The 10,350-nt window shown below is 40.4% G+C and overlaps 1 pseudogene; it reads left to right on the top strand.

The window, feature by feature from the left end:
* Positions 1–435: 435 nt before the first annotated feature.
* LOC142436104 (transcriptional repressor protein YY1 pseudogene) lies at positions 436–1,509 on the top strand (annotated as a pseudogene).
* The last annotated feature ends 8,841 nt before the right edge of the window (positions 1,510–10,350 follow it).

The following is a 10,350-nucleotide window of genomic DNA, read 5'->3' as shown; positions in this document are numbered from 1 at the left end:
TTTGTGTTTTTTTTTTTTTGGTAAATTAGAGGGGCAGTGACAAATAGGAATCCCTCGACTACATGGATTGACACAGTGACTGAAGCAATGGGTTCATCCTAAACTGTGAGGATGCTGCAGGGGTGGGCAGAGTTTCATCCCCTTGTGCACAAGGTCCCTGTAAGATAGAATGGACACCATCAGAACTATCAACAACAAGAGCCTCAGAAATTACTAATCAACACCCAAGGCGTGCACAAAATGCTAAATAGTTATGTTTACAAAAGTTATTTCCATGCCATCAAATGCACAAAAGCTCAGGAGACATTCACTGGAATTTAAGTTCTAGTTTAAAAGAAGGAATGGGCCCTGCCCACTCACTGCGTTCTTCCCTCTGCCTTCCTTCCCCGCTGCGGGACGCCTCCTCATACAGCCGGGAGCCCGGAGCCCGGAGCCATGGCCTCGGGCAACACCCTCTACAGCGCCATGGACGGCCCAGAGATGCCAGCCGAGATCGTGGAGCTGTGTGAGATCGAGGTGGAGACCATCCAGGTGGAGACCATCGAGACCACAGTGGTGGGCGAGGAGGACGTGGACTGGGACGATCGCGGAGGCGGGAGCGGCCATGGGCACACCGGCTACCACCACCAGCAGCAGCAGTCCATGATCGCGCTACAGCTGCCGGTCACCGTGGACCCGAGCCAGGTGCACCACCACCAGGAGGCGATCCTGGCGCAGACACGTGAGTTGGTGGTCGGCGCCGAGGAAGGCTTCGAGGGCCAGATCCCGATCCCAGTTCCAGCGCCGGCCAGCATTGGCGAAGAGGACGACGATGACTACATCGGCCGCAAGAGCAGCGGTAGCAACAGCTCTTGTGGGGCGGCGGCACCGGCAGGGGCGATGCGGGCAACAAGAAGTGGGAGCATGAGCAGGTGCAGATCAATTAAGACGCTGGAGGACCAGTTCTCTGTCACCCTATGGTCGTCAGATGAAAAAAAGGTCTTGACCATGAGACTGGCTGGGGAGCAGATCATTGGGGAGAACTCCCCTCCTGACTAATCGGAGTACATGATGGGAAAGATGCTCCCGCCCGGAGGGATCCCCGGCATCAACCTCTTGGACCCCAAACAGCTGGCAGAATTTGCCAGAATGAAGCCAAGAAAAATTCAAGAAGATGATGCTCCGAGAACAATAGCTTGCCCTCACAAAGGATGCCCGAAGGTGCTCAGGGACAGCTCAGCCAGGAGGAGGCACCTGGACACCCACGGCCCTGCGTCCACCTCTGTGCCGAGTGCGGCAAGGCTTTTGTCGAGAGCTCAAAGCTAAACGACACCAACTGCTTCACACTGGAGACAAGCCCTTTCAGTATAAGTTTGAAGGCTGTGGGAAGCGGTTTCCCTGGACTTCAATTTGTGCACAGACATGCAGATCCACGCGGGAGACAGGCCCTAGGTGAACAAGAAGTTTGCTGAGTCTACTGACCTGAAATCTCACATCTTAATACACGCTAAGGCCAAAAACAAGCAGTGAGAAACCGTGAGAAGGTAGCTCCTTCTCAGCTCCAGAAGCCTTTTCCAGAAGTGACTGGCAGACAACGCGCCTCTCCTTTGTAGATTGTTTCCAGGAAAGAATTTTTAAAATGAATCCTACATACCTAAGGGACATGTTTTGATAAAGTAGTAAACATTTTAAAAACACAAACTTTATTAAGATGACATTGTTAAGATACCCTGTCTTGCTCCGTAATCTCGTTTCAAAAAAAAATAGTGTTTTTGTAAAGTGTACTCCCAGCAGGCGAACACTTCATGAACTTCGCATCAAAAGACAATTCGTTATATGACAGTACTAAAAACGGAACTTCTTTTCACATTTTTATAAATATGGATCTCACCTGTTGCTTACAATTTTTTAAATTTTGTATTCTCCAAGTGTGCATATTGTACACTTTTGGGGGATATGCTTAGTAATGCTGTGTGATTTTTCTGGAGGTTGATAACTTTGCTTGTAGTATATTTTCTTTAAAAGAATGGGCAGTTACATGCATACTTCAAAAGTATTTTCCTGTACAAAAAATATTATATAGGTTCTGTTTGCTATCTTAATTTTGGTTGTATTCTTTGATGTCAACACATTTTGTATAATTGTATAGCTGTATTGAATCATGTAGTATCAAATATTAGATGTGATTTCATGGTGTTAATTTAAACCCATTTTAGTTACCTTTTTTCCTCTCCAAAAAATACTGCCAGATGCTGACGTTGCGTGTGCTCCCTTTGCTTGTTGAGTTACAGAATGTGGTGCTTGGTTGTAGAGTATACTGTACTTTGACTATCAGATGTGCATGCACACCATGTCACAGGGAGGGCGACAATTAAACGGTGGTCCTACAGACAGGAATGGCAGAACGAGCTCTGTAAGCACAGTCTTGTTGTCTTCTGTTGTCCAGAATTATCCTAATTCTTGAGCCTCCCAGAAATTGGAAGCTAAATAAAGCAAGTCAAGTTTTCCTTAAAAAAAAAAAGAATGGGTTTCTTTTATTTAAAAAAAAACTAATAAAATAAAGGTGATGCAAAACTCACTGAGAAATTGCTGCCCCTCATTGATTTATAACATTCTTCTGGAGGTGAGCTGTAGGACATTTTCTAAGATCCATACAGCATGTCATATGGCAGAGTATTTTCCCAAACTGGGGCTCTGTTTTGCAGGCATCACACAATGATTAGGTGTTAGTCACTATTTTCCTGGCAAGGGGAGTGTAAATCATGTAGTCCTCTAGAATGAGGAGTCAGCTGGAAGATCAGAGGGTCCAGCCAGTTCCTGGAATCAATGGTAGTTGAATGAGTTTTAGGTTGCTTGCAAGGGCTATAATCAATTGAATTGAAGTAAAATCCCAGGAGAAACTTCTAGCATAAACAGACCATAGATTAAAGCTTAATACGGAGTACTGAGATGGTATGAATAAACACCGCTTTAGTGTTTTGTAGTTTAAGTTCAAGTTATTGAGTGTAGATATAACAATAGTTGTGAGAGGACACTTACCACTACTTCAATACTTTCTTTTTAAAAAAATCATTGTATTGGGGGTTCGTACAACTCTTATCACAATCCATATATACATCCACTGTATCAAGCACATTAGTACAGTTGTTGCCATCATCATTCTCAAAACATTTTCTTTCTACTTGAGTCCTTGGTAACCAATACTTTCTATCAGACCAGTAAATACTCTGACACCAATGTTAGATAATGATACTGCAAGAAAACTGTAACCCAATACTGATAATGGATATACACTAAAATTTCTTTAAAATATTTGGAACAGATTCAGACAACATATTAAAATGATTATATACCACGATGAATTGAAATTTGTCCCAGAGCCCATTTTACATGAGAAAATTAGCACTGTAATAAGCCCATTGACAGAAAAGAGGGTCAACTGTCTAAGTAGGCACAGAAACAAAATAGGAACATTTAAAAATCAAAGGCATTGGGCCTCTTCTCAAGTCCTCCCTCAATGCAAGCTAATAACCTGGCATTCTGTGATTCTCATCTTCCCAGCAGAATTGCTTGAGTCAAAAAGGGTGTATAAGCAAATGTGAAGAAAGCTGGTGATGCCTGGCTATCAAAAGATATAGAGACTGGAATCTTAAAGGCTTGAAGTTAAACAAGAGGCCGTCTATCTGAGAAGCAGCAATGCCCACATGGAAGAAGCACACCAGTCTGTGTGACCACAAGGTGTTCATGGGATCAGGTATCGGGCATCAGAATACCCCAAACAAAAAATCATATCAATGGGAACAAAGGGTGTCAGATTGGCGACCCAAAGTCCATCTGTAAACAATTGAACATCCTCTCACAGAAGGGTCACAAGGAAAGGATGAGCCACCCAGGGTACAGTATAGCACCTATGGAACATATAACATTCCTTCCGTTTTTTAAAGCTTGCTCCACCTCACTATGATGACCCCAGTTTTACATTACAAATTTGGCTAGACCAGAGTATGTACACTGGTACAGATAAAAGCTCTCAACATAGTACATGGAATCCAGGAGAGATAAACCCCTAAGAACAATAATGGGAGTAATGATACCATGAAGGTAGGGGAAAGATGGGGCCACAAGGGGGAGAAAGGGGAACCGATTGCAAAGATCATCTTATAACATTCCCACAGGGGAATGAACAACGGGAAGTGGGTGAAGGAAAATAGCAGATTGTGTAAGATATGAAAACAATAATAATTTAAAATTCATCAAGTGGTCACGAGGGAAGAAAGGTGGTGGAGGGAGGGAAAAAAAGAGGAGCTGATACCAAGGGCTCAAGTAGAACGAAAATACTTTGAAAATGATGATGGCAATGTATATACAATTGTACAAGTTATAATTGATGTGTGGATTGTAATAGGAGCTGTAAGAGCCCCAATAAAATAATTTAGTTTTAAAATGTCAAAGGCTTTTCATGTAAAAAAACTACAACTGTGACATGAAACAGGTATAGTTCGATGTGCTAATATATTCATTAAAAAAACACCCCACTTAAGAAGCAGGACAAACATACATTTCCACTTTCAATACCGTATTAAAAATTCTGTAGTATTTTCTAGATGGACCAATCATAAAAGGAATACTTTTTAAAAGGAAGAAAAGAGGCTTCCAAAGAGAAGAAATAGTAATTCCTCGAATCATCATAAATTAATGATACTTTACGTAACAGATTCCAAATATACCATAAATGCTACAGCTATTAAATATTTTTAAAGTTGTAGGCTACATTTCAACACACAAAAATAATTTTTGGCATTGAACACTCTAACCATTAATTGCTAATCTCCAACTGCCAAACCATTAACCCTTACACATTAACATGCTGAACTTCCTTACTAACAACTTCCTAAAGCACTGACCCCCCTAAGTACATGAAAAAGCCCCTTACCACCAGAACTTCTACTAACACCCTGAGCATATCCTGATACCCACAATAGTCTTAACATGCTTAACCAATCCGACCACCATACTCTCTTAACCTATAATGCATTTATCCCAGTTTTTAAATCAGGTAACAGGGTAAACTTTATTTTATAACCTTAAACCTAACTTAATGACCCTAAATCTCAAATTGAGAAACCCAACTCCGAAAATAAGAATCTTAAAACCTTAGCTCTACATCCTTATACCTTAACACATAAGCCTCTAATCAACTCCAAATACAATATGTTAGGCATTAAACCTTCAAAACATAAAGCCCTTTAATATGTCCACGAACATCTGACTCACGACACTTAATTCCTATTTCTATTCCTCGGCAATTGTTCTTGAACCTGGAACACTGATTAATCCCAGGATATAGGTTCTAGTCTTAAATACAGACTCTGAGTCTAATACACTTACAAGCCTAAACAGAACCCCAAATCTAATCCATCAAAAACTCATCTTGCTAATTATGTGTGTGGAGCTATTTTCTCTCTCAGATTTTACGCAAGCAATAAGAACTTGAGTAGGTTGGCAGGCAAACCTAAGAATCACAAAAATATTTTCAGTTAATTTTAAGTCATTTGAATCTGGTTCAAGGAACTTAGAAAAATAAAGAAGTTATATAGAGTTTAAATATGACAAACAACGTCATGGTCAAGGGCTATCACGGGCCCCTTGTTGATTTCTGATCTTTGCGTCTTGGTCTCAAGGAGTCTTTTCTAACATATGTAGGGATGTTACCCAATAAGCAAGATGCTGAGGGTGCAATAGCACTTATTCACTAATTTGTAGATCACCATTTAACCTGGTTTATCCCCGGAGGATAGGGTGAAACCCACATTAAATAAAACAAATTAATTACTGGTTATTCTGTCATCGACCCCCTTGTTCCCCTCATTCCCAGGGGACATGCATGTCACCAGAGATGGAGGAGGTAGCAAATTAAGGAGCTTACATTGGAATCCATGACTCCACTTTTCAAAATTGATCTTGGCCTTTCTCTCAGCCCTAGGTAAAAAGACTCAGAGGAAGAATTTGCACACCCCCTTTAATAGTGAGAGCTGGCAACTCTAAAATATTTGGGTCCATGTCTCTTTGAGAGTCTTGTCAGCTAACATCTTAAGCTCACAAGACATACTGCAAGTAGGAACTCTATCTTCACCCCCAAGCTGGAAAGGCATCAATTCCAGGGGCACCCTGTATGTCCAGTGCCAGGAACCCCCACTCACAGCACACTGGGCTCTTCACTTCTGAAGACCTAAGTCCTCGAAGAGTTACTCCTGATAACAACAGCGGCCTAAGCTCTCTCTGATGCTGGCCTGGACATTAATACCTTTGAGTTCAACCCCAGGGACTTACAGAGGCAAACGCATTGTTCCTCCCTGAGCTTGTCTTACAGGTCTACTGGCTGAGGATACCTGTCATAATATAGATCCCCCTGCTCAGGTTCCAGGGTCTCTTACCTTTAGGACACACAAAACATTCAAGCACGGATGATCCACTGGCTTTCCACACAGCACAGCCTGATCTGAGATCGATCCACCCCAATTTCAGCACCTTGAATTATCTGCCTCACTGGGTCCTGAGAGTGAGCTGGGAAATAAAGCAGTTAAATCACAATCCCCTGTAATTACTTCAGCATGATTAGTAAATCAACATAATGTAGCCATCCTTGGTTTAGTCCAGCTGAAGGCAGATTAGACCCTAGGTAGATTCCTCTAAGTTGCTGTAGGGAGGCATTCTTAGCTAATGCTTGGGAGCTCCAGGAACATCTTTGCTCACACATACACATGCACACGCGTGCACACACACACAGATGCACACAGGCAAATATTCATTTAAATGGTAGCAAGTAAGAATTTAACCTAAAGAGAATGGGGAACCCGAAGAAAAATAAGAGACAATGGGATGATATTTAACATCAAATGAGGGTACACTTACAGCCCACAGCCTGCCATTGTGTTCTCTGTATTTGCTCCATTAGAAAATGTAATACTTGATGACACTTTTTGTGTTAATCTCAATTATCAGACCAGGTTTGTTCATTAGTAAATTACTTCTTTGGCTAACTTCACTTTTCATTGATCAACCATGATCATCCTTTACGTTTTAAATATGTTTTCTCTCCAGGTTTTAACTGCTTAAAACTTCACGATTTTAATTTATGCGTACTCAGAGGGCACTATAACATTGTGGCAGAGCATAATGACCAATGAAAACCAATTGACTATATGGGTCTTAAAGGCTTGAAGATAAACAAGTGGCAATCTTGCTCAGAAGCAACAAAGCCCACATGGAAGAAGTACACTAGCTTGTGTGATCACGAGTTGTCGAAGGGATGAGGTAGCAGGCATCAAAGAACAAAATATCCTGTCATTGTGAATGAGGGGGAGTTCGGAGTGGGGACCCAAAGCCCATCTGCAGGCAACTTATGATACCCTAATGGAAGGGTCAAGGGGAGGCGACAAGCCAGTCAGGGTGCAGTGTAGCAACAATGAAACATATAACTTTCCTCTAGTTCCAAATTCTTCTCCCCCCCACCCCCCCTGCGCCCAATGCACACTATCATAATCCCAATTCTACTTTACAAATCTGGCAAGAACAGAGGATGTACACTGGTAGAGATAGGAACTGGAAACACAGGGAATCCAGGGCAGATGATCCCTTCAGGACCAGTGGTGTGAGTGGTGATACTGGGAGAGGGGAGGGAGTGGGGGTGGAAAGGGGGAACCGGTTCCAGGGGTCCACATATAACCTCCTCCCTAGGGGATAGACAACAGAAAAGTGGGTGAACGGAGACTTGGACAGTATAAGATATGACAAAATAATAATGGGTTCATGAGGGAGGCGGGAAGGGAGGCGAAAAATGAGGAGCTGATGCCAGGGGCTGAAGTGGAGAATATATGTTTTGAGAATGATGAGGACAAAGAATGTAAAAATATGCTTTGCACAATTGATGTATATGTGGATTGTGATTAAAAGTTGTATGAGTCCCAATAAAATGATTAAAAAAACAAATATAAAGGTATTGGTTTAATTATATCTTTTTAATGTATTACTCATTTGAGGATATTTTAATGCAATGGATTCACAACGGATGGTAAGTGATTTTGCATTCATAGTTAATGGCAAAAAAAAAACCCCGATTGACAGTGTCTAGGAGTTATCTGATACTTTTTGCTGGGGAAAAATGAGTATGTTTATTTATAAGGTATAAAATAAGTAAGTAACGTGTAAATATTGTGGAGTTTTCTATATAAAAATGTAGCGAATTGCACATTTTCAGTAAAGCATACATTTTCATCTGTACAGTTTCCATGTTAGAACAAGACTTTCCAAATTAGAGATAAGTTATTTTAGTTGTATCAATATTATTGGCCTGTTCAAGAAAGTTTTGTGTCAATGCATACCAGTGCCCAGTTTGAAAATTTTGAAGAAGATTGATTTCTGGATATTTTCTCAAGCTTACATTTATTGGAATTAGGAAAATCTGTGGGTAACTTTTTATCCTCACATTCTTTGGCTACAAAATATGAGTATATTTTTGCACATACAATAAGTACAATATTACAATGAATAAAATAATATTCAACTGAGGAAAGCCCTTTGAGCATCCCTGTCAACAAGTTTAACCATGTTAAACCACCACAATGACTCTCTTCAATGATACATTATCAAGTTTATGAAATTGAATGTCTCATTTATGAAAACATCTTTGCATATGTTCAATTTTAGACACTGTACCCGATCTCTTCACATGGCAGCAAATAATGATAGGTCTATCGTCCTACACTCTTGAGGTAGTTAATTTATTGTGTCTACCTGGCCGATAAACACATGTGGGATTAATTAAAGGGCAGAGAGATAAATGGCTTGGTGAGCCTCACCTTTCTTGTTTCTTGCTCTTTGATCATTAGACCAGTGTGCGGCTGCCTTGCTTGTTCTGTGCCTTAATTTGTAATCTACACTACCTGTGGGACATCTATCCCATCGACTGTGTCGCTGTAATTTGAGGTATCTTCAAGACCTGCTCTGCCACACTATTGGAATATACAGCTCTTGAGCTGTTGGACCCTGTCATCTGGCTGTTGGTGACCTACCTGCCTTGCTGTTTGCTGCCTGTGGCCGGACAGCCTGAATTACTCTATAGGCCCTCAGGATTAGAAGTACTGCCACTGTCTCACAGCTGTCTCATGGGAGTGAGTTGCACTGAGCCATTTGTACTGCTTTATAGATTATTTATTTCTTATGTTATCTCTCTCTCTCTCTCTCTCTCTCTCTCTCTCTCTATATATATATATATATATATATATATATATCTATATATCTATATCTATATCTATATCTATATATATATATATAGATAGATAGATAGATAGATAGATAGATAGATATATATAATTATTAGCATTATGGTTTTGTTTCTCTGGAGAACCCTGTATAACATAATTGTTAATGCAAGTGTGTTCATATGGTCAAAAAATAAATGCTCACCTCATCCCCATGATGCAAAGACCAAGGTTTATTAAGTGCATACACTTCATTGGGGGAAATGTTTGTAAAAGAGGAAGTGCAGAGAAGCCCATGGAGGCTGGAAGATCACTCAGCTAAGATGCAAATCTTACCCTGAGAGAAGGAAAAAAATGAGAGGTAGGAAAAACTTTCTTAAATGTCAGTGTAACCCAGCAGATGCCCAGTAAGTTGATCAGGTTACCTCAATACAAAATCACCCATTAGAGAATCACCTTCTTTCTCATAGACAAATGTTTGTGCTTTGTTCTTCTTGCACTTGGCTTGGGCTAGCCCTTAGAACTCTGTCTTATGTACAAACCTTGTGGTAGAATTCAGAAGCAATGTTTCTACCTTGTCTCATTATGCTCATTGTGTTGGAATGGAATGACCTTCTTAGATTTGATTGTGCTGTTATATGTTTATATATGAAAACATGTTCATATTTTCTAGTAAGATACATTGATTATAGGATGTTTTTTATTTATGATGAGATTGAAAGAAATGTGATATTCAATCTCATTAGTGATATTCTCATAGGTGATAATTTCACATTTGGTTTCCAAACAATATCCTTCTCTTGTTTGCTTAGGACTTTCATTATATTTCCTGAAGACCGTGTCACTCTTCTCTCTTTAGTTCTTTTCAAAGATAAATTTTCAGTTTGTTTTTGGAGTTAGTTATCTCAGCACATTAGATCCCCATTTGACATTTTCCTCAAATATTTTTCAGGGACAGTAATTGTATATATACTTACCATGTTACTATTATTTCTTGCTACTCTCCACAGAGTCAAAGATGTTGACTACTGCTGTACATTCTTCTCTCGCATACGGATCCATATCCTGTGTCCTTATCAGGATATTTTTTAGAGATTGCCAGTCCAATCTA

The sequence above is a fragment of the Tenrec ecaudatus genome, unplaced genomic scaffold (genome assembly GCF_050624435.1).
Source record: "Tenrec ecaudatus isolate mTenEca1 unplaced genomic scaffold, mTenEca1.hap1 Scaffold_151, whole genome shotgun sequence".
Lineage (NCBI taxonomy): Eukaryota > Metazoa > Chordata > Mammalia > Afrosoricida > Tenrecidae > Tenrec > Tenrec ecaudatus.
Note: the sequence above shows the minus strand (reverse complement) of the source record. Positions and strands in the feature narration are given on the sequence as shown.